Source organism: Canis lupus, chromosome 24, assembly GCF_011100685.1.
Source record: "Canis lupus familiaris isolate Mischka breed German Shepherd chromosome 24, alternate assembly UU_Cfam_GSD_1.0, whole genome shotgun sequence".
Taxonomy (NCBI): domain Eukaryota; kingdom Metazoa; phylum Chordata; class Mammalia; order Carnivora; family Canidae; genus Canis; species Canis lupus.
The window spans coordinates 39,502,661-39,527,372 of record NC_049245.1 but is presented as its reverse complement, the minus strand read 5'-3'; the positions used below and the strand labels follow the sequence as shown (position 1 = coordinate 39,527,372).

General features: G+C 43.9%; 1 long non-coding RNA gene across 3 annotated transcripts in view; it reads left to right on the top strand.

The window, feature by feature from the left end:
• Positions 1 to 24,712, top strand: part of LOC111092083 — a 99,565-nt gene that overhangs the window by 9,463 nt on the left and 65,390 nt on the right. Inside the window, exons 3-5 of one of the 3 annotated variants that reach the window (XR_005377981.1) lie at positions 8,500 to 8,903; positions 11,653 to 11,838; positions 18,353 to 18,517. This is a non-coding gene — a long non-coding RNA (uncharacterized LOC111092083). Of the gene's footprint in view, positions 1 to 8,499; positions 8,904 to 11,652; positions 11,839 to 18,352; positions 19,089 to 24,712 lie in introns of those variants that run through there. The other 2 variants (XR_005377982.1, XR_005377980.1) reach the window with 2 other exon arrangements.

The window sequence follows — 24,712 nt, the reverse complement described above, 5'->3', positions numbered from 1 at the left end:
TCCCATTACTTTTCCCTGTTCCTACTCTGCAGCTTCCGACTTTTTCAACTTTAGCCTGCATAGTCTCTCCTACAGAGTAAGAACAGGTTCCTGAGCTCCATCTTGAGAGACCCTGCCTCAGTTAAGTCTAGGCCGCGTTTGAGAACATGTATGTCTCAGAAGCTCCTAGACGGCACCGGTGCTGGGCGTCCACTGACCCCACTTTTTGAGTTGCTCCGTGTCCAACAGGGGTGATTTTTCCTCCCAGGGGATGCTTGACAATGTCTAGAGTCAGTTTTGGTTCACAGTCAGGGGGTTGCTACTGGGATCTAGTGGGTAGAGGCCAGGGATGCTCCCTAAGGCCCTACAGTGCCCAGGAAAAGGCCCTTGCAAACAAAAACTGATCCAGCCCAAATTGTCAAGAGGGCCAAGGTCAAGAACCCCGGTGTGCGGCGCAGCCTCAGAAATGGTAACATACGTAGGAGTCACTTGGAGGTCTGCTTTAAAACACCAGACCCTCATCCGGTGGGTCTAGGGGGGTGCCTGCCAGTCTGCATTGCTAACCAGCAGTAACAGACGATGCTGTGCTTCTGGCCCAGGGACCGAACTTTGAGCAGCAGAGGCCAGAATGTATCTCGTGCAGGCGCGGGTCTTGAATCAAGGCTTAGGACACAATGAACTCCTACGAAATAAACCTAACATCGCCCTAAATTAGTTTGGAACCAAAGTAGCCCTAAGCTTAAGTAATCCTCTTGACCGCCCCCCCCTACCCCCACCCCCACCCCAGAGCAAGTTTTACCCTTAAAGATGTTCATGGAGGCAGAAAGCTCAGAGGAAGGAAATCCCCACTCCTCTCTTTGAGGCAGTTTGGGGCCGATTTCAAACGAGGAAGGACAGAGCTTGGTGCGAACTGCCTTGCTTCAGTCCCCAAACATCAACTCGAGTCTATTGTTGCCTGGAATCGTGGCTTCCTTCCAAGAGCTGCGCGCTGACGGTGGGGCCTGCCTCTGCCTGACTTCCAGGTCTGCGAATGTGAGATGAGAAAGTGGCTTGTTTTTTTAAAATGGTTGCTCTCCTGGGAAAGGGGTATGGGAGAAAATGGACTCTCTGCGTCCAGCCCTCCAGAGATGGCACCCCAGCCCCTGTGATAAATGGCAGCATTAACAAGGTTTGGTTGAGAGGGGACCTCCAGATTTATGACTTCCTGTCTCCGCCAGCAGATGTCATTATGGCTGACAGAACAGAAGGCCTTTCAAGAGCTAGCCGGGGTGGAGCTAAAAGGAGGGGGAAAAAAAAATAAAATAAAATAAAAGGCAGAAGCCAAAACTCGTGTTTGCTCGGTGGTGCTATTGTTGATACTGTCATGTTAGGGACGCAGGGAAGTTTTCCATTAAAACCAAACGTCTTGTAATATCTCTGAGGTCCAGCTTTGAAGGTTTGGGCAGAAACTCTCGAATGAGGCACAAAGTTTAGCTGCGCTTCAGGAAGAGAACCTGCAGGGTTTTGTTCCCGGCCTGTTTGTACCCTTCGACGAAACGAGCCCTGCACCGGATAAACGTGTATTTTACCCTGAAACATCATGTTGAGGGGTGTTGCAATATGTTTATTTTACAAATTCGGCAGCCTGTTCTGAAGTTCTTTTGATCCATATATAATTTTACCCATCGTAAAAGTGTTCCGTAGGATGTCACTGGTATTTTATGTGCCTGAAGTTTGTGCTGCGTTGAAAAATGGTAGAAATTCGGCCCTTATCGTTGCACCCCAAACCCGTATTAGTAGGTACAGCTGGGAACCCATACTTCCTGATAATTTCGAGCCACACTTCCACAGTTCCTCCTACCAATTGTCACCTGAAGCTTTGCCTTCTGTAGGCAAAGGAAGCTTTCTTTTTTTTTTTTTTTCTTTTTTTTTTTTTTTTCCCCAGTGGATTCTCTTATTTAACAGACATTGGAATGTATTCTTTGGGCTCAGGTAGTCGGTGCCCTAAACTGGTGACAGATGCCAGGCTGTCCTTAGTTCTCTCAAAGGCAAATTGTCCCCCATCGTGGCTGCATGACCAATTGGCTTGGTAGAAATGGGGAATCACGGAGGACTTCAGGGAGGCCAAGCACGGGGTCTCCTTTGCCCCTGGCCTCTTAAAACCCCAAAAATCCACTTCAAGCAAAAATTTGATTGAGGGTATTCTTCTATAATTAATTAATAGCTATCATCTGAGTGTATATGTTACAGGGAACATCAGATTTTCAAAATAACACGGTCGGTATGAAAAGAGCCCCTTCCATAGTTCCTTTTGCAAACTCCTTTGGAGTGGCAGTTGGTGATGTACCCAACTAATCCAGGCTCTGGAGACTCACGCTCTAAATTCTTTTTCTGGCTCTTCCGCTCACTCCCTGTGTTATTCTGGGCAAGTTACTTAAGCTGTTTCCTTACCTGTAAAAGGTGGACAACAACAGCACCGTCTCTTAGCAAATTTTTAAATGAGGATTGAATGCAGTGTTTGCGGAGTGATTAGCCAAGTGCCTGGGCCAGGGTAGGAGCTCAATAAATTAGCTATTGTTATAATGATTAATGTTAAAATATCTTCACTCTTTACTATTTCACAGGTAGACACGCAGAGACATAGACTGATTCATTGGCCACCCAGAAAAGAAATCCAATAATTATAATAACATTAATTGTAGCTGTCATATATTGAGTGCATACTAAGTGCCAGACACTGTGCTAAATTCTTTACATGCAAAATCTGAATTTGATCCTTACGAAAAGGTTTTTGAGGCCAAGTATTATCACTCCTGTTTTACATATAAGGAAACTCAGATTGGATTGTTTAAGACAATGGTCCTCAAACTGTGTGAGGTGCATCAGAATTCCCTGCAGAGCTTGTTAAATAAAACAGAGCTTGCTGGGTCCCCTCCACAGAGTCTCTGATTCAGTAGACCTGGGGTGGGGACCCCTTGGTTTTCATTTTACTAAGTTCCTAAGTGATGCTGCTGTTGCTGGGGACCACATTTGAGAATGATTGGCTGCATTAATTTGCTCAGGGTTTTACAATGAGTAAATGACGGGGTGAGCTTTCAAATTTAAAAATTTGAATAAATGAAAAAAAATAAAAATTTGAATAAATGAAAAAATGTACTCTTAAACCCCTATGTGACTTCAAATTTCCTATTATGAAACTTTGTGTCTGTGTGTGAGAGAGAGAGAGAGAGAGAATGAGAAGGAGTGGGGGCAACGGGGGCAGAGGGAGAGGGAGAGAAAGAATCTTAAGCAGCCTCCACCCTCAGTACAGAGCCCCACACAGGGCTCGACCCCAAGATCATGACCTGAGCTGAATCAAGAGTTAGATGCTTGATCAGCTGAGCTACCCAGATGCCCCTCCTCTATTTTTCAAACTTTTGAATTAATAGTTGATATTTGAATTCATGGTGCATAATGGTTTGGATAGCTTCCTGTTTGAATTAAATATCCTGACCCATGGTGTTCACTGTACAAAACGGTTTGCCATACCCTAGAAGGGAAGGATTTCAGGAACACTTTTAGGATGAGCACCAAGCACTTATATCATCCCCACTTAACCACCAAGACCCTGAGCAGTCCTGCTGGGGTGCAGGAGAATGCAAGGCCTGTGACCCTCTCCAGCTGGGGAATTCATTAGGAATTCCAAGATGGAGCCCAGCAGAGTAAGCCACACCTGGATGCCATCTGTGCCTAAGAGGAGCAGTGTCTCCTCAGTCTCTGATCTGAGAGGATTCTCAAAAGACAGCCCACCTGGACATCAGAAGATCCTAGATATGTCTCCATTGAATGTCTAAGATCCAGCCTTTCCCACTGCCCAAGTGAGTCTCTTACAGCCAGCCCAGGGGACCACTGGTACAAGCTCCCCTCTAGAATGAGAAGAGGATGGGCTCTGGTGGACATTGTAGGATTTGGGAACACAGGAGAGAGACCTCCAGAGGCACCTGGTGAGAGATGTGAATGGAGGCAGAGGATGCTAGCATAGAACCAGGATAAAGCCCAAAGTCCCTTAGTAGGTAGAGTAATCCAGCAAGGGGTCATTGGTACCTTCCGCATTTCATCGCAAATGGAGTTCAAACACACAGGCAAGAGTCACATCAAGGACCATGAAGAAAATGGGTGACCTGAGGGTCCTAAGTCATATCACGGACAGAGGTAGAAACTGGTTGTGGAAGGTTGACCGTTCCTACTGCCATGATGCAGGGCAGAGGAATAGAGAGCATGTGAGACTTCTAACAGGAGCTGGGGATGTTAGGGCTCTCTGTAGAGGATGGCCCTGCTAATCTTTGATGACCCTTCCTCTTCTGACATAGGAAGACACTATTTATCTGTGTATTCATTCACTCATTCATTCATTCAGGAAATATTTGCTGAGTACATATTATGGAGCAAGTGACCTTAGAGATATGGGGGTTGGGGGTGCACAGATCCAGATCCATGCTCTCATGAACCTCATTCTCTAATGAGAGGAGCAAGATAAAATTTTTAAAAAAGATAATAAATTAGTATCTTACGAGGTGACAAGAATGTAGTAGAGAGATGGAAAAAACAAACAAGCAAATAAACTAGGTTCTAGATGACACCATCCACGTACTGGATCACATGCTCTTGAATGAATTATTCCTGCTTCTGGACTTACAGTTAAATGGATAAAAAACAATCCCTTTTATGGCTTAGAACCATGTAAGTTCAGTTTTCTGTTGTCTGTTGAAGGAGTCCTGGAGTTAAAACATGTACTTCAGGAACAGCTATATCCAGGTGCTCATCAATGACCCCACAGGTGTCCCCAGTTTTCCTTCTGTGTGGGCTTCCCTGTCAGCCTGGTGCTTCCCGCATGGACCTCCAGCAACCTCAGGCCGGTGTTCTTTTTCCTGGAAAGCTGTGCACTAATTCCAGCTGAATGACCTTGGGACCTGTGTCCATCTCCGGACCAATCACTGAGGTCATGGGAATGAAATAGTGATGACCCTCTCTCTTGGGACCAGGGATGCCACCTGCCTCACTAAAAATCACGCTGTTTGAAAGAGCTGGTTCTTCGAAGACAAATTAAGGAGTTGTTACTGAGACGGTGAGGCATGGGTGCTGAACAATCAGAAACTAAAAATTCACTATCCTATCTAACCTTCTACTCTTTGGTCTCACTCTCCCCATTCGTAAAATGAAGAGGTTGAGATAAAGTGATAGTCCACAACGTTTTTACTACCAAGGATCCCCCCTCACACACACACTTGCTCTCTTCTCCTGCCCATGGTGGGCACCAAATTAAACTAAATTTAAAAGATCTAGTCTATAATCCATCCATTTAGCATGAATATGTCCATCTACCATTTGACACACTTTTATTGAATATCCGCTACCTTCCCATTTTGTTCTGGCATTGGGATTATGTCAATGAGACAGATAGGAAGGCATGAGATCCACTGTGTTCAATGAAATATAATGGGAGGTGGGTGTCTGTTGGTGGTTTGCTTTCTGGGTTAAAAAGCCAGCACCTCAGTAGAAAAATGCTTTGCGCTCATGTCCCTTCTCCCCTGCTTGGAATGAGGTATGTTACCCAGGGGATACCTGGAGCTGAGGCAAAAATTTGCAACCGTGGGGTAACATGCATAGAGTCAGCAAGCTGAGCACAGGGGAGCAGGGGGGAGTGTCACAGTGTGGGGCCATGACAGTTTGTACCATCCTAGAGTCTCTACATCAAACCTAGACTCAGGCATCCAGGCTTCTTTCTTGTTAGGTAAGACCATTCACATCTTCATTGTTTAAGCCACAGGTAAAAGTATCCTAGAAGTTCCTTGCAGTTGCATGCATTCCTAATTGATACAGTCAGATCCAAGGGGTGCCCCAAGCAGCTTAGGGAATGAAAATGTCCAGCGACATAATAAGTCTGAGTGTCACAGGTGTCTCGAAGAAGTAGGAGGGTTTATATCAGGGGAACTGATTATTCAAAGAAACTGCAGTTAACAAGTAACAGCATTTTTTCTACCATGTTAGAGAAGTAGATCAGAGGTTGACAAATTTCTTAAGGGACCACACAGCAAACATTTCAGGTTTAGGGGAGCCTTGTGGGCCTCTGCTACAGCTACTCAGTTCTGCTGTTGTAATGCAACAGCAACAATAGATGATATGGAAATGAGTGGGCGTGGCTGTGTGCCAAGAAAACTTTATTTACAAAAACAGGCAGCTGGCTAGATTGGCCTAAGGGCCATACCTCACTTGTTGATTCCGGAATTAGATATGCATACTGAGTATGAAGTAAAAACAGGCAGTTGAAAGTAGTTTGTAATGCACTTACTAAAATATGGAAAGTCTCTCGAAATTCTCCTTTCCAGATTTCCCAATGCCAGGTCTTAAAGCTCACACATTCTGTGACTCAGCGATTCCTCTATCATGTCTTCCCTTCCTCCCACAAATGGAATTGAGGGGTGGGTCCCCTGGACAGCTGCCCAGGGTGCTAATCTACAACGAATTTAACGGGAGAAGACGGGAAAATAAACATTTGCCTTCCTCTGTCGAGAAAATAGACCACTATGCAGTGAGACAGGCGAATATACAAAAAAAAAAAGGGACATTTGTTAGCCCTGTAATATTTTTGGTGAGGATTTTTGTAGCTAACATGCACTGCATTTGTAGTTAGCTCAAAGATGGCAGTTGAGGTTAGCAGAAATTCCAGAACCACATAATGTGTGGTGTGCTGTGACTTACAAGGGATGTGATTTATATTGCGAATATTAAACCTTTTAATATACCTCCCAAGAAGTCGCTTGGTTCACAAAAGTCACAAAAGAATGCCAAAGAAAAACTAAAACTGAAGAAAAGTTGGATAGGTTTTGTCTGACTTTGTAAAAAGAATATTGACTCTGTTTCAACTAATGCAAGTAAATGGTAAGTAGTTCTGAATCTGAAAAAAAAGTCTTAAAAGAAAAAAAAAGTCTTAAAAGAAAAGAAAATCAGATCCTCCCTACCCTCACTAACTATATCTTGGACACATTTTTAAAGAGCATTGGATTGAAAAGTCATTGGATTATTGACCCATGTTGCACTCATTATATTAAGGTCCATGAACTCAGGAAAGTACTAACCTGGAAGGCATCAGATCTAGGGAACCGGAGTGATGGAGACTGAGGCATATGGGAGAGCTTATGCCCTGTCCAGAGGAGACAACCTCTCTACAAAACCCGTATATGATTCCAGTCTATTGTTTTCCCTCTTGGGAAATATCTCTAGATCTCTAGAAAACAATAATTAGAACTTCTATGGAGTGAGTTTCTGATTTTATAAATTCTGTACAAACCAAGTAAACCATATTTGTGTCTCAATCATGTAAATCATGCTTTACAATCTAAATCTCTCTCACACACACACCCACACCCTCTTCTAGACAAAAAGCACACGCTCCTTCAACCACGGGGGTTGGAAGATGCTGGACAATGGTGAAGTTGAGCTGTGCATCTTAACTGATCGGATTTTTCGACTCTGCCTTTCCCGGACAAGATGAATTGTTGTAGGACATGGCATCTCTTCCCGCATCTCACGCTATGGATCTATTAGTGCCGCTATTTATGGAGAGGAGAGAAGAGAGTGATAATTTATACATACATTTGTTTTGTAAAAAATTACACTCCTCTCCTCTGATTGGCTTGAGTCCCCCAGAATATCACTTCTCTGTGATAGATAATGTGGCTGGAAGGGGAAATGCTAAATTGTTTAAGAATTTCAAATTTTTATATTGCTGCCGTAGCAAACTGTGTCATCTACCAGAGCCATGCCGTTTTTTTCCCCCTTCCCAAAATGTCACAAAAGGAGAAGTGATCACAACAATTTACACATGCCAAACACGTTTGCCCAATCAACAACACAGAGAGGATTGCAAGAGAGATACACCCCTGTTAAGAAACATTGTCTTCAATCTGATTTTAATACTGAAATGTTGCCTGTTGAGACCTTTTGTTTAGGCAGGAGACAAAGCTGCTATAAAAGAGAATACTGAAGATAATTCTGCTCCAGACATTTAAAAAGTTGGGAATTCTGAGGCACTTTGGGAAGAAGATAGGACTACATTTTCTCATGTTAAAGAAATACTATTGCACGGAGCATAAAAGATGCTTCCAAGATGATAATGAATAAAGCAAGATTTCCAACTTAGGGGCAATCCTACGTTGAGCCACTATATGCTTCAGGAAGATGCTTTTGGGGGTTAAATTGCTAAACAAAGGGGTGCCTGGGTGGTGCAGTCAGTTGAGCGTCAGATTCTTGGTTTCCACTCAGATCCTGATCTCAGGGTCATGAGATCGAGCCCTGCTCTGGGCAATGTGCTCAGTAGGGAGTCTGCTTGAGATTCTCTGTCCTTCTCCTTCTGTCCCTCCCCCTGCTCATGTTGTCCCTTAATTAATTAATTAACAAATTAATTAATTAGAAAGTCTTTAATTCTTAAACAAAGCACCTGAATTGTTTGGTGTAGTGGACCCCAGTTATTTTGGCTAACTTATGTTTGTCTTTCTCTTTCAGATAACACCTCTTGGAGTTTGTCTCCCATGATCAACCATGATGTTTTTGTACTATTGACCCTTGCCCCAGCTTACCGGGTAGACCCTGACTGGCTAAAGCCAATAATCTTATCCCATCATATGCCATGATTTGGTCCATATGACAGAAACCCAGTCAGAACCTGTGGAGAAGTTTTCCAGGACTTCTATCATCTGCATAGCGTGAAGATACAAAGATATGAACAGCCTGTTTACTACTAAAGTGGAGGACCATGGAACTGCCAATGGGAACCCATCTGAGGCCTGAGGAAGTAGCTGATTCTGTGCAAGGCAGAAAGGAAATGTGAAAGGAAACAAAGCTGGTCCTTGGTAACACTGGAGCAAACTGAACCTGAAGCTAGTCTTGTCCCCAGCCTTTTCAGTGATGTAAGTTTATACACGACCTTCTTCAAACCAGTTTGAGTTGGATTTCCTGTCATTTTTCAATGGAAAGGCTTTTAACTCAAATTTTGGTTTTGTCAAATTGATGATGACACGTTAATGCCTTTTCAATGAGTTATGCTGGGAGAATGGGGTCATGCTGTGGGTTTCTCCTTCACTATTTTGTTTGGTGTGTTGTTTTCAAATGGATACCTTACCTTCTTAAATCATTTTCCTACTAGTCTCCTTGTCCACACTTTACAACACGCATCAAGTACCACCTTCCCTAGGAATTAATTACTGAGCAAGACTTATAAACACTGGTATTTTAGCTCTGGTGAGGCTGCCCCAAGTAGTAGTTAAGAACATGTGTTACACAACACAGGCATGATTTTGAACCCTGGCTCTATAATTCACTAGCTATGTGACTTCGGACAATTTACCTAAACTCCCTAAATTCCCCTTTACCCAACCCTTAAAAATACTGTTAATAATAGCATCTTGGCTTAGACAACTTTTGTGAAGATAGAATGAAATAATTCATGTACAACATTTATCATGATGCTTGACACAGAATAAGTGCTCAATAAATGTTGCTGCTGTGATTATTAGTGTTATTATACTTATCAAGGAGTCTACCATATTGAAAGAACACCATAAATCTAATCTTGTTATTAGCCCAATAAATATTTGCTATATGAGTTACTTAAAAATTGATGAATGGATAGTTGAATGAATACATGAGTAAATTAAAACAGGAATGAATGAATGGGGAGCTAGAAGCTGAGAGGCAAGACCACAAGTAGCTGGGCTGGGCCAGAGGATAAACAGGAGGAGGACAGAATAGAAAGCCACTCTGTGCTTTATGAGAATGCCCTTCCCATGATCTGTGTCCCCGTCAGGTGGAATGTTCTGCAATGCTGCTCCCTTCATACTCTCATTACTGCGGGTCATCTGTCAGGAGCGTTTTGATGGGCAGCTTTACAGATAGCCATAAAGCAGCACTTATGGCCAAAGTCATCATACTTTGTTGAGCTCTGTGCTTAGAGTGTCCACATCATTTCTTTTTCCTCTGGGTCCTAGTTGCTCAGTGCAAAGTCGGAATCTAGTGTAGACAGCTTAATTCCTTCTAATGGTTCCCCATAGCCTCTGAGATAAAATTCAAAAGACCTCAAGACTCAAAAGACCAGTAAGGAGAAGTAGGATAACGTGGACATTTAATGAGTATTTACTTTAGTCTAGGCCTAAGACCAGGCCAGGCCGAGTTGGCTCACCACTTTGAATGGACCGCCCCATCCGACCTTCACAACTGTATCTGGCAGCTACATTTGTCAGCTCAACTTTGCTGAGGAACAAACAGAGACACATCAAGGTTATGTCATTTACTGAATTTCACAGGGCTAGGGTATGGCACCACCAGGATTTTACCCCAGCCAGTCCTTACCCAGAAGCCCTGCTCAGAGGGCTTTGGGCTTCATTATACTCCATCTTGTGTTGTCTCCTACACCGAAGCTACAAATACAGTTATTTCTCTGCTTCCTTTAGAGTCCTCAAAAATGAACCCTACAGAAGTGATTTCTTGAAATAAAATTCTCCGAGTGTGGCAACATTAGAGGCACTTTGAGATGGTTTTAAGAGCTCATATTTATAGATTTTCTTGAAAAAGAGGTTTTTTTGTTTTTTTCGTTTTTTGTTTTTTCTCTTCTTAGTCCATCAGTCCTTAGTAGCCAGTAGACTGATACTTGGATTCTTGTTTAGACTTGGAATTCAAGGGACCACATAGAATTCTTGGTCTTAGGCATTTGAACGACCCATCTGGTTCTCACAGGCAAGTCTGGCCAGGCTGGCTTTAGCTGAAATTCTGTTTTAGACACCCTTTCATCTCAAGTTGGCCAAGGAGCTACATAATTTGCAGGGTCCCAGCCCCCAGCTCCAGAGAGCAGATTTAAAGGAGGGATTTGGAGCTCAGAAACAAGAGCTTAATAACTAGCACACTGGTGGCTCACAGAGGTTCTCTTGACTCTGGGAATGGGCTGTGGTCCACAGGGATGGGTCCTTGGCAGTCAAGGGATTTGTCCTCTATTGGACTGAGCGAGGACACATGACTCAAAGGAGCCAATCACATTCTGTCTTCCAAGAATTGGCACTGAGAGACACAAGTTTCTGTCACAGAACCCGGATGATGGGACATCTGGGGCAGCCATATTACACCAAACAGATGTGCACAGAGGAAACTTGTCTTCTGTGATTATAGTCCAGAGTTAAGAAAGTGAAGTAGAAATGAAAGAAAAAGAGGGCAAATGAGAGAGGAAACATACCTACATGGCTTTCTAGTTCCTGAATCCAGTCTCTTTCTGAGGATTGGCTGTATCCCAGTCTTTCATGCTCTCTGAGATACACTCTACCTTTGTAAAAAATAAATGGGCATCTTGCATCAGCAAAATAAATTGGTTTCTGTTACTTACACCCTAAAAGTACAGATTAATATCCAAATCTTTTTACTGTTCAGAGCAGTTTCAAATCCTTTTTGAGACAATGTAGCTTATAAACAACAGAAATAATTCTATGGTCAAAAAGATGGTTGGCCAACTTCCTTGAAAAAAGGCAACAAATAAACAGAGCTGTTTATTCAATGTTTTTTTTTTTTTTTTTTTTTTTGGGCGGAGGGACAAGTGACAATAAAAATTTTTCAATTGTCTCTCAGCTTCTAATTTCTTTTAAAATGTGTTTTACAACTTATAATTGTTAATTTCAGGAAAACTAATGGTAGTGGTCAAGACAGGAGGAAGAAGGTTGGAAATCACCAGAAAAATTAACTGAAATTCAAGAAGGAAAATGACCATTTGAGGGGAGCATGACACACCTCCAGCAAATGCCTCACCTTGTATGGGATATAACAATGCTGCTTCTGCTGGGAACTGCACCCAACAGCTGAAGAAGGGTAAGTATGGAATGGGAGAGGAGAGGGAGTTTTCTGGTTGTTAGAGAGAAAGAAACCAAACTCAAATGAGCTTAACAGAAGAGGAAAAAGGGGTTTTTGCTTGGATCTGAGAAAAGCATGTCTAGATGTCTCCAGCAAGCTTGGGGCATGACCAGGTCCACATACTTGAATGATGCCACTGGAAATCATTCTTTGCTCCTCTTGGTCCCACTTTTGCCTACACCAGCTTCATTCCCAAGAAGATTTTTTGTTTTGTTTTACACAGTGGGCTGCCAGATTTAGCAAATAAAAATATAGGACACCCAGATAAATGTGAACTTCAGAAAAAAACAAATAATCCTTTTTTAATCAGTATATCCCATCCAATACTGGGGACACACTTCTATAACATTATTAGTTTACTTGGAATTCTAATTTAATGCGGTATCCTGTGTTTTATCTGGTGACTGATTCCCATGAGATGGGAAAGATGGCTGCTATAGACTTATATTCTATTAATATAGCAGCCTCACTGAAAAGGCAGCTTGTTTTTTAAAATTCTAATACATGTAAGTCCCAGGATAGTGTCCCGTTGGAACAGTTTGGGTCATGTGCACACCCATGAACCAATGACTGTGGCTTAGGCATGGGATAATCTGACGGGCCAGTCGTGGCCTGTGGCATGACAATGAAGATGTGGCAAAATAATATTTGTCCATGAAAAAAAAATATGTCGACTTAACAAATATCTTAAACACGGAACATAGAAATAATCTCAGTTCCAGCTGCTCGTGTAGCAGGTGCAAAGGTAGACCCCAGAAGGCTCTTTCAATCTCTCCAGACAGCACAGTCATGGGTGAATTTGGCCTGGAATCCCTACCTCCCACCTCCTCACCACCCAGGGCTCTTTCTACATGCATCCACGTGGCCATCATCATTCTGCTAGCCACTGGATAAATCAATTAGCACTTATGAGGGCTTCCCCCCTCGCTCTTCTCTGTATACAAAATGAACAGGTAAAAAGGAAATGCTTGTCAAAACAAATCTCTATTTGGTTTTCTCCATCTATGGGACAATTTCTGTAACGTGTCAATCACTTTGTTGCAAAATAGCCCCTCCAACACACAACCCACATTTCCCGATGACACCAGCCTGTCAGTCTCTCACTAAATCAAAGCCAAATTTCATACCAAGCGAAGACCAGTTTGTCAATCATTTTTCCTGCCACACATCCACCAGAATCACCTGACAGCTACAACTTTCTACTCTCAAATGGAGTGGGTCTAGTTAAGCTTGTTTGTCTCTCCTAATTGAGTTCCTTTCAGGACTGGTAGCTTAGCAACTAATAAGTTATTTTCTGAGACAACTGGCCTAAATTTCATAGCTTTCTTGACCATTGCTACTTGTAAGAAAATTGTTTCCCCTCAAGTGGCTAAACAGCAGATGCAAGATTTATTTGATACCTAATTGTTCTATTGTTTCTAATTATAAGCACTCTCCTCCTGTTTAGAAGTAAACACAGGATATGTTGTCAAATAGACAAAATTTTAAATGATCATAAAATGTCTTGGTATTTTGTTCTGAAATCTCAAATTCTCCGTTATTGGTAGCACCGAATATTAGAAAAAGGGCCAATAAGATAAATACCCGGCGTTTATTAGGTTGTAAATTACTTCACACACCACAGCTATGAGCGAGTCACTCTGAGGTTATGCACAGAATATAATGAGTGTTCTCGTCTCGAAGAACTTAGTTGGGACAAAGAGTCGGCAACAAGTACTAAATCCATTTAATGAAAATAAACGCTACAAACATGAGAGAACAGGAGGCAATAATAATAATTTTGAAAAGTTCCTGCAATGTAGTCTTGACCATCGTAGGAGACCTTGTCATTTCTTTGGTGGTCCAGCTACTAATTTCCTTCCTATACTTGGAGGAATCCTCCATCGCATGCAGAATACGGGAGAGACCATGCCCTCACTTCCCATATGGAATCTAAACGGTTAGACCTCACTCCAACGACCCTCTAGCAGACACAAGATTGAAGCTGGGTCAATCAGAGGTGCTTGCCCTGTGTTTTCAATCCAGAGCTGTGGGAGCATTTGAAATGGAAATGGCTCACAGTAGCTGCTCTGGTGTCCATGAGCAGTGGGGTCTGTAGCAAAAGGCACTGGTGGTGTTATCTCCGATGGATTGTTGCTGCTAAAAGAAGAAGGTTTGGATTCTTTCCTCCTGGCTCTTCCTGAATTGCCATGGTTCTAACCGGGTCCTCTAACCACTTTGCCATTTTGGGTCTTCCTGATATACTCCAAATACATTTACTTTTAAAATTTGAGACATTCAGAATTGATTTCTGTTGTGTGTAATCCATCACCCTGCAGTTTTTAGTTGGCTTAGGCACGAGATAATAAAGGGTTCTCTGCTCACTCACGGCTGCAATAACTTGGGAAGACGTCACAGAGAGTAGGGACAGTACCTACGTTTTGCATAGGTAGAGAGCAAGGCAATGGCTGTTTTGCACTGAACTACTGGTACAGAGAAGCAGAAGTCTAGTATGCTAAAAACAAATCTTAAATTGATGAAAAAGGCTTAGTTTATCTTCATCATTTTATCTTGACAGTGACTGGCAAACAATAGCCTTTATTAAAAGCGCTGAATGAATGAATAAATAAATGACAACAAGAAAAGAATGTCTCGATGAATTTGGCTAAACTGGAAGCCCCTACTAGGTTGTTAAAAAAAAAAATGAGTCTCTAACATTAGCTTGGGGATTATTGTAACGAACCTAAAAATTCACAGCAACTCTTTCTAATTTTTATATCAATTTTCAGCTATTATAATGTAGCACATACCCAATTATGCATAAAGTGTTAAATCGGAGCACTCCAGAATTCTGCGGAGACCAGGAACACATCCAGTACATCAGTGGATGAGTCATCATTCTTGTGGTCTTGCCCAATAGAAGACAGTCTCAATCTGGAAGTTTCTTTTTTACTAAAAGATGACTATAAAGCTCCCTTTGACTACCTTAGGAGAGGCAATTGAGCAGAGAGAAAATGTTCAGGGAGAGAGAGAAAGATGCTCGCTTTCTCCCAGAAACAGAGAGAGAAGCCATCCATGTGCAGTCAGGAGCTGGCAGTAGGCATTTTGCAGAGCAGGTCTGGGGATGATTATTTCTCCAGTTGCACAGCCATTCTGGACTTTCACTTAAGGTGTGTCCTTTGAACAACTGCAGTCCGGGAATTCCCTGATATCAGTAATTGGTCTTCTGATATTTCCGTGTGGACTGCTCTGGCATGGGAGCAGGAGGACTGGACAATGGGGAACTTCAGCCAAAGAGCGAGATAATTCCACTACTTTTGGATAGTGGTTTGACCCACTTCTTGGTGGGGATGAATTGGAAGTGAATATTAGAACTGAACTCTCTGTTGTTCGTGGTGTGGCCAACTCCTATGACATCATGTACTCTGGATTAGGTTTTGTTCTAAGAACTCCACGTGCACCGCCTCAATTAAATCCTAGCCACAACTTGCAAAGGTGGGTGTTGAAAGGGCAGTATTGATCAGAGGAGGAGATCTATTGTTCTAGAGAAGGTATTAGGTCCTATTAGCAAAAGTGGAATGTCTGAAGTCACTGAGACCTTGTGGAGAGAAAGACAAAACAAGGGAGAGAAATTCTACAAGATTTACATTCCAGTGATTGCAAAATGGTTTGAGCCAAGAAGAAGTATGACGAATGGAGCCAGAGTTCAAGTAAGGTTGTACTCCCTCACTCCACTTCCAATATCATTGCCACAGGGCTCCTTCCCTGGGTTAATGATGTTGCGATAAGAAATACACACACATACACACATGTGCACACATGAATACATGCAAACACACACAAATGAAGAAAACAGCAAAACAGCATGAGAGACCAAGCCACCCATGATCTATTTATTTCCCCATTGGGTAAAGGTCCACAGGTGTTTGGCAAGGTTCTGCACAAGTGAAAATGGGATGACATCACAAAAAAAATAATTTTAGTTAACAGACACTCGAGAGTGGAGTACTCAAGGAAGCTTCTCTGTGATAGAATGGTTGCTTGCCCTGCTGCTTCGGATTCAAGCCTGTGCTGGTCAGAAAACCAAGTTGTGGGGCCTGTTCTTCCTGTTGGACCCAGGAACGTGCAATGCTGAACACTCACTCCCTTGGTGCTTGTGGATGGGATAGATTTGGAGCAATAGTTGAACTGATTGTTGAGATTCCTCTCCCTAAAGAGCATGATTGGGATGTAGGCAGAGCTTATAAAAAGGGGAGTCAAGAGTAGGTATCATCAATCTCATTTTACAGATGAGGAAATAAGTTTCAAGAAGGCTAGATAATCCCCAATAATGCCCAGCTAGTAAGCAATGAGCCGGGATTGGACATCAGAGCCGCCTGACTCCACAGCCTGAGGTCTCTTCTGCTGTGGTGTATGCAGATTTCCTCTGAAGGGGAACAAGTGCAAGTGCACAGATGCAAGAAGCAAAGCAAAATTATGTGATACATAATTCTGGACATAAAAACACACATTCTTCCCCATTCCCTCCTTTATATGACAACGCAATGCCCAGAATTTAGTGGAGAATGTGGCTGTCCAGCTTGAGGCCACATTTGCCAACTTCCTTAGTAGCTTGGTTGTGGCCACGTGAGTGAATTCTGGACAAGGGGATGTGAGCAGAAGTGATGTATGCTACTTTTAGTTTATGCACCCTCTCCCCTCCCCCCAACCCCCCCCAAAAAAGGACTGGGTGTGATTTCCCTTGCCTCTTTCTCTCTTCCTAATGATTGTAGATGGACAAGCCAGACATGGATGCCAGGTGTTATGTATCGTGAGAGAGAGAAATAAACTTCTATCATGAAAAACCACTAAGATTTTGTGTCTTTTTGTTACAGCAGCTTAGGCAATATCCTAACTTATAGGTGATATGATGTCTCCACAAGGATTTTACCATTTCCTTTATACAGGTTCTTCTCAAAGGTCATTTAATACTTTGTATGATGTGATATAAGTGTATATGCATATATTAAATATAGTAATATTTAAGTGAAGGATTTACACATTTCTATATAATTTTTATTTTATTCTCAATTCCTTATGTTGTTTTTATGAAGATTAGAATTCTAGACTACCTACATTGCTCTGCATCATTCAGAAATATTGACTTACCTTTGTCCCGGGTAGATCTAATAGACCAGGGTTCAGCAAACTACACTGGCAAGCATGGTTCTAAAAAACCAAGGGTCAGCAAACAAATCTGGCCCACCATCTGTTTTTTTGTAAATAAAGTTTTATTGAGACACAGCTATGGCCATTTATTTACATACTGTCCATGGCTGCTTTCTTGGCTCTGAGGGCAGAATTGAGTAGTTGCTGCAGAGATGGCATGTTCCACAAAGACTGAACCATTTACTCTCCAGCCCTGTCCAGAAGAAGTTTCCGGACCCCTGCAATAGATGACTGGAACAGGAATCTGACATTTGTAGTGGGAAGTCTGGGTAGGCAGCGCCTCTCATAGAAAGCCCTGACATTTTCCCATCTAGTTACAATGCACCTTCCAATGGTACTTATTATAATCAGTTGCTTAAAATCAGGTGAAAACCTATCAAGAGTTCTCATAAGTGGGTTGTGGCTCTTACTTCACTGTTTTCCCTTGGTAAAATATCTTTGGGAGGGATTTGTTGTTGTTGACCCCGTATGAATGAAGAAAGGGGTGGAAGCGAGGCAAGATGCAACACCAAATGGGACCGGTTTTCTATCTTTCGCAGGCATGACTGGGGGAACTGGGGTTTCAGACAGAAAAGCCTGGTGGCTTTTAAGTAGCCGCCCCAATCTTTGCTACTTGCATCTGTGGCATAAAGGACCTGTTCCCGTTTGGAGGACAGCCACGACAGATGAGATTCTGCAGAGTTTGTGAGCGTGAAAGGGGGGTCATGACTCCAAACTGCTTTCCTCCGCCGGCACAGATTGGAGCGTGTGAAGGGATGCGGGTGCAGGAGGTACTCTGTCCCCACTGTCGGGGGCCCGCGGGGGAGCCCCCCATCGCCTCGGCACCTGGGCTGTGAATCCGACAGGACCCGGGGCTGGGGAAGCGAGAGGCAAAAGACTGTAAATATTATTCAAATAGAGAAAGCACGAGGTCAGAAGCAAGGGAGCACTGGAAATGGTTTTCTTTCTGTCCCCCAGTGAGGCAGTGAAGGAGAGGGAGATGGCCATCCCGGTGGCTGCCCGGCCACTGTGCTCGGCCCTGCTGCCCACCTGCGACGGGATGGTTCAGGACGCGGTAACACAGTAGCCCCTTCCACAGGCTGAGCTCCTGTTCCTGCTATCTCTTGGCCATAGGTCACCTGCAGCTCTGTTCCATGCTCGCTCAACTCAGACCCAGGCTGAGGCAGAAGCAGAGGGATAAAAGAGCCAGCTCTTAAGAGACGTTGCCCAAGTGACAATTGTTTTTTTTGCTCCCATTTGATGGAACAAAGTGAGCCACTGGATTTCCCTTGCCTCTTTCTGACAGGAGCCTATCAACTTCTCCCAGGGAAGGACAACACACACTTTGCCCTCCTGCATCCTGTCCACAAACCTGAGGAGATAGCTCTGGAAGACGTGCTACAGGAAAGGAAGCTGACGCTCAAATCGAAGCTGCCGGGTCTGACACAAATACCGAGGACTCCCCTCCAAGGTGAAGTTCAGATTTTGCTCTGTTTCTCTCTGCAGCATGTTTAAACTACATCCCCATTTGTGCAGGTAGCTATGGAAGACTGAATTAAAATGTTTAACTTTACACTAAGCCGGAATAGTATTAGTGCTTTGCATCCCATTCCCTGTGTCACCTTCTAGAGGCTTGATAATGCACGAACACACTCAATGGTTTTTGAAGAGTTATTTCCCGTATGCCACGTACCAGGCTTTGTGCGCCTAATTGCATCGACTCTTTGCCAAAGACGCCAATGAGAAATATATTGCTACCCCAGCTTTGTAGATGTTGACCCTGCAGCTCAGAGAGGTTCAGTAACTCGCCAGATACCAGGCAGCCAGTAATTTGGCTGCAAGGCGAGCCCTTATCTGCTTGTCCCTGACGTTGACTTCCTTCCCTCTATACGTTCTGGAGGAAATACCAGCTGGCTCCCTGTGTGAGGAGAAGATGGGAAAATACAGAAGAGACTCCGGACATCCAGAGTGTGATCCTTATTTATTGTGCGGATTACTCCTGCCACGAGAGTAAGCACTGATTAAAAATCCTTGGTAACTCAAACGTAATTAGAAAGGCACACTTCCTGGGAGAGGTGGGTGGTAACGCCACGGAAAGCACTCCCAAACCTAAGATAAATGAGTTTGGGTTTAAAAATAACTTTAGACGCTTTGTGCCACTGCTCATTTCCAATAGTAAACATAATAAAAGAGAACTGCATAGCCAACTGCATGTACTACGGTAAAGAGTATAATTACACATAAACAGATAAGCCATGTATAACCTGCTTGAACTTATAGAAATATGCATCCAGATTCACCAGCCTAGAAATGGACATCAACAGGTAACTCTTAGGGCACCTTCTCTCTCTCTTATGGTTAAGATTTTTTTTATTTGAGAGAGAGAGAGAGAGAGAGCACACAAGCAGGGGGAGTGGGAGAGGGAGAGGGAGAAGCAGAGTCCCCATTGAGCAGGGACCCCAATGTAGGACTTGGTCCCAGGACCCTGAGATCAAGACCTGAGCTAAAGGCAGATGCTGCACCGACTGAGCCACCCAGGTGCCCCTTAGGGCACGTTCTGATCAGGTGATTGCAGCGGTTTTGTAGGTAAGAGTGTGCTGTATGCCATTTCCCTGACTGGAAAATGGGCATAATTCCATCTCAAATATAGGCCGGTGGGAAGGGTGAATAGGCCGTGTGACTGAGGGTAGCGGAGATGTTGTTTGTAAAGAGCAAGGGCAGTACAAGTCTTTTAATTGGGACTGTCCGATGCAGAGACACCTCCTCTGGGTGAGCCTCTCGCAGCCACCCAGCCCTCCAAACGAGAAACCTGATGCTTGTCCTGCAAGTTCAGCATTGCTTGAAGGCCCCAAAACTCCCATGGCGTTTACCTAGGCCACTCTGCACATCTCCCCGGCCTCTCTCCACCCCTTTCTCTTGGCTGATCCCCCTGCCCTCTTCAGGGATCTGCCCATAACTTCACAGGTTTCTCAGCTGTGGCACCGTTAGCAGCATGTTGAGCTGGATAAGCCTTTGTTGATGGTTGAGGGGCAGGGGCGGGAGGGGGGGCACCCCTGTGCCTTGTAGGATGCTGGACACAGGGAGCATCCTACAGCCGTGGCAACCAAAGATGTCTCCAGACGTCGCCAACTGTCCCCTAAGGATCAAAACTGCCCCTGGTTGAAAACTGCTGGCGAGGAGCATCAGCCTTTGTTGGAAGTCGTGTTTGACTGGCTCTGTAAACTCCGTGAGCCTGTCAGCTGCATTCTCGTAGGGAGCCCGCAGCAGCAGCCCGTGCGCTCTCTCTTGGACAGGGGCGGGCTACCTGGGTCCAGCAGACTCCCAGTAAGCGGCTGGGTGACTGAGGATGAAGCACTTGGAAATTTCCTCTGGCTTAGAAAGCGAGGCTCACTTTGCTTCGCTGAGTGAGCTAGAAAATTCTTTTATGCCCTTACTTTATGTGAAATGTGATTCTCACAGCGCACATCCCTGCAGTCTGATATGTGAAATCGCCCATTAGAGAGTGCAGTCAATACTGCTGTTACGACTCTCGGGCTTTCCAGAAAGAAGCTATGAGTCTTGATTTTTTTTTTTCTCCCCCTTAAGGTCTGGCTTAGCACTAAGGCACTGGAGCAAGAGCGGCCGTAGCCCATAGATTCATTTCCCCCCTGTTTCATTGCATATGGCCTTAGAAAAATTATTTTTTGAAAAATGACCTAAAGCTTTCCTAAAATCCTCAGGAATGACACCTGAGGGGAGCATCTGAAAGACTTCACATTCATTAACCAAACCTTCTTGTTAGGTTATGTTCCCTGAAATGCATTTGACAGTTAATGAAGTAGAAAAGATGGCAGTCGGAGAAAAAAATAAAATTCTGACAGATTCTGGCGTTAGAACCGGGAAGGTGAAAAAGCAGGAGCCTGGGGAGGGATTGATAGATCAGCACCCCACACTGTGAGTATTTTATTGCCAGGGACATTGCCTCGGATCAGAGCCGGCTGCAAAGTTAAATTCATGCCTGGCACTCTGTTCAGATCCTAAGACCATGCGGAAGTCAGCCAACCTAGATAAGGTGCTTGTCAGGGCCAGAGCAGCAGGGATACGGGGCTGACTGGCAGACATGTGAAACAGTGATCAGAGAAGAGAAAGAAGAAGGACAGACGTGTTCAAAAATATTTGTAGTGCTTTAGACACCTTTCCCCATTTCAGTAGGATTGCAATTTAGCCCAAACCTTGCTTGAATACTCAGAAGGTAAGACCAGCTTGCAGGCAGTCGAGTGAGCAGGAACAGACTTTCTCTGAAAACATTCGGTTTTAAATGACCTCATGGGATGTTATTCATTTCCCGTTCCCTTCTCATCCGCCTGTGCTCTCTGCTGAGGTTCGGAAAAGGGGCTGGGGTGTGGTTTGGGAAGAAAAGTGGCACACTGGGGTACCCCTCCGTGGTTGCCAAAAGTATTATTTGGTTAATTCAGCTCGGTCCAGCCTTGCTGAAGTTGGGCAAACCTGTTTTCTTCCCTGTGATGTATCACTTAGAAACACCAACTGCAAGGATTTCTTATGTTCTCACAAAAAAGGGAAGGAAACAGCTGGTAAATGTTTCACAGATGGCAAAGCTCTTGGCATCTCTCTCAAGAGAGGGCCACCCATGCAGATGGCTCATTATTTTAACATTTGGATTTTCATCTTATTAAAACATCTTTTTTTTTTTCCTGGTTTTATTTAGCATCATAAATTCTCTTACACTTTAGCAAGCGCCTAAGCGATTTGAGGACGTGCGCTCTAAGGAACATCCTTTGGCTAAAATATAGATTGGTGACAACATTATTCCCGGCTTTGATCTCAACGTGATGGGTTTCAATCTGATTAAAAATTCCAATGAAAGGGAAAGCTCAGAGTAGTGGATTTATCAAGCAAAAGTCCATGAAGTCCATATAGTAGCTGAATTATTCAGCAGAACGATAAACCGAGTGAAATTGGGGGAAATAGTTTTATTCGATGCATAAAATCCCTATTACTATGCAATATGCATATATAAAAATAGACAAATGCACAGTGGGTGTAGATTCATAAACACACCCTTTCTACATATGTAGGGAGGCTTCTGTACGATGAAGCACAGCAGCCAAAATTTAAACCGAGCCATGCCAATTCTTGGCAGGGCAGATAGGAAAGGGTCAAGATTTCAAAGAATAGTTCCCTGCCCACTCAGACTCTGGCAAGACCGAACCTGCATCTTCTGTAGGAGCGGCTGTTTCTAGGTGTGGAAGCAGGAAGGCCGTTGTATGGCGAGATGGAGAGAAAGAACAAACTCTTGCTGCCCTAACTTCGTGGGGAAAGCAGGCCTCGGGACGCTCCTTTCCAGATATTGCTCTCAAGGACTGGGACAAGTTGTGGTCACCTCAGCATCCCTAACTATTGCGCTGGGGTGTGGGAACCATTGGAAATGCAAATGTAAGTGACAAAGCAGTGTAATAAGGACAAACCAATCTATTTAATGTGGGGAGATGCTGGCCTAAATACAGGATCCGTCGCTGTGCTCGCGCAAATGGGCCTACGGAGCCAGGTCTGTGCATGCCACGTTGTAAATGTTTATTAGCAATGGTACACAATGCACGTTATGGATCCGTGGAGCTCAAAGCTGCCTCACTTTGGGGGTCAAATGTAAATCCCTGAAATGCTGAGAAAATGTTAATAGTTGCCAGCGCCAAGAATGTATCGGTTGAGCATGTACCTAGGAATCATAAATGGAGGCTCTGTTCATCAGCTTGAATCACCTCTGGTACCTCTAGCCTGAAGCATTAGCTTGCGTAATGCATTCTGTGAGCTGCTGGCTTTTCCATCAGCCAGAAAGTGAGATGGGAGGTGCAGAGAGCGCAGTTTCATGAAGAAGCCCTGGAAAGAGCAGTGCTGATGAGGTATGTCCAGAAAGCTAGGAGTGGTGGAGAAATGGGGAGAAAAGATTTCCACCTTATTTCCCCCTAAGCGGATTGCTTCTGGGGGGTGCCGCGTTGCTCCACCGTTCGTGGTGTCTGCAGCGCGCACTGTGATCCCAAGAGCACACATCCTTGGGTTAGAGCCGAGGCTCCACCTGGCAAACGTTACCCTCAGCCTCAGGCTTACCCCTCTTGGTCATTCAAAGGCAGTGGCTCTCAGGAAGTGGTTCCCGGACCAGCAGCGTGGGCGCCCCCTGGACTGCACCCACACCTCCCAACTCAGAAGCTCCGCAGGTGGGGCTGGCAGCCTGTGTTTGCACACCCCCTCCAGGTGAGGCTGATGGACGCTCACGTTTGAGAAGCACTGCTCTAAGGCATAATAGTTTGTCACTCCACCAGTGCCCAAGAATCTTTTTGGTGACAGGCATCAAGTATGATTCCTGTAAAACCCTGGCAGCAGACTACATTTGTCTATTTAACCGCATGCAAAACGCTTGTCAAGAAGGATTCCGGGGACTCTTTTTGCAAAGGCTTCCTCCTTCCTGCATGTACTCCATCCAGCATTTGGGAGACCGCATATGCCTTCGATCCAAGCTCCAAAGTTACAAGCCATTTTAAAAGCACCCTCGCCCCCACCCTCTTCATCTCATATTGGCAAATAAGACAGGGGAACACAGCGCCTGGTTTTCTGAGTCTAGCTAGAAAGACTGACAGATTTCATGACATTTGTCACCAGGTCTAAAACTCCACGTGGGAGAAAATAATCCCACTTAGTAAAAACATCTCACTGTACCTTTGAGTCGGAATGGAGAAGCATAGAAAGTATTGTTCCTGAAAATTACAAGGCATTTGGTGTGTGTTTTCAGAAGTGTGATGACTATTCACTAGGCTCTGGTTTAGGTGGCTGAAAGCCCCCCACAAAACTACATAGGGACTAGAATGCATGTACATCCCGTGAAGTGGCATAAGAATCAAAGGGGAAATGAATTTCCTGTGGTGCAGATGAGCTACTGAAAGTAGCTCCCATCTGAGTATATCTCCCTTTCCTCATGCGCATTGAAAACCATTTGAATAATGCACGCTATTCAGTTGCATTGTGTGCTCTGAAAGCCATTTAATGAAGGTAGACAGGCTTCCAAAAAGGTGCATTCTTTGACTAATGTAGATACTCCTGGAAAAATCTTTCCCCAACATGGAAGGCAAGATGTACCGAGTGAGTGGAAGAGGGAATGCTATTATAACGTCTTGTTTCACTCAATCAAATCGAATGGAAGCAATTTGGGTTAAACTTGATCTATCCTAGGTGAACTCTATTCTCTGCAATTTATATACTGAAAAGCTGCAAGTCAATCAAATTTTAGCAAATCAAACCATCTTTCCATTGACTTCCACTATGGTATCGAAGTTGCTTTATCTCTTTCTGATTGATCGTCAATTAGCTGTGGTTGCCAGCGCCAACCTTTCTGTTAAATAGTTAATGATCTGTAAACTGACACATAAAGGAGGGGCACTCCTATCTAAATCAAAATTTCTTGGAAAGTCACTTATTTGTACAAGAATATCTGTACCTATATCTGCCTATTTGTCATTTATCTATCATCTATCTACCTATCGTTTTAATAACATGAGATCAATGTGTCTAGTAAGACTGGCTCTTTATATACAATTTATTGGACTAATTGAGCCAAAATTACAGAAAAGGGTATTTTGGGCAAGAGATATTTTAAATTTCATTCATCTTGGTAGTTTGG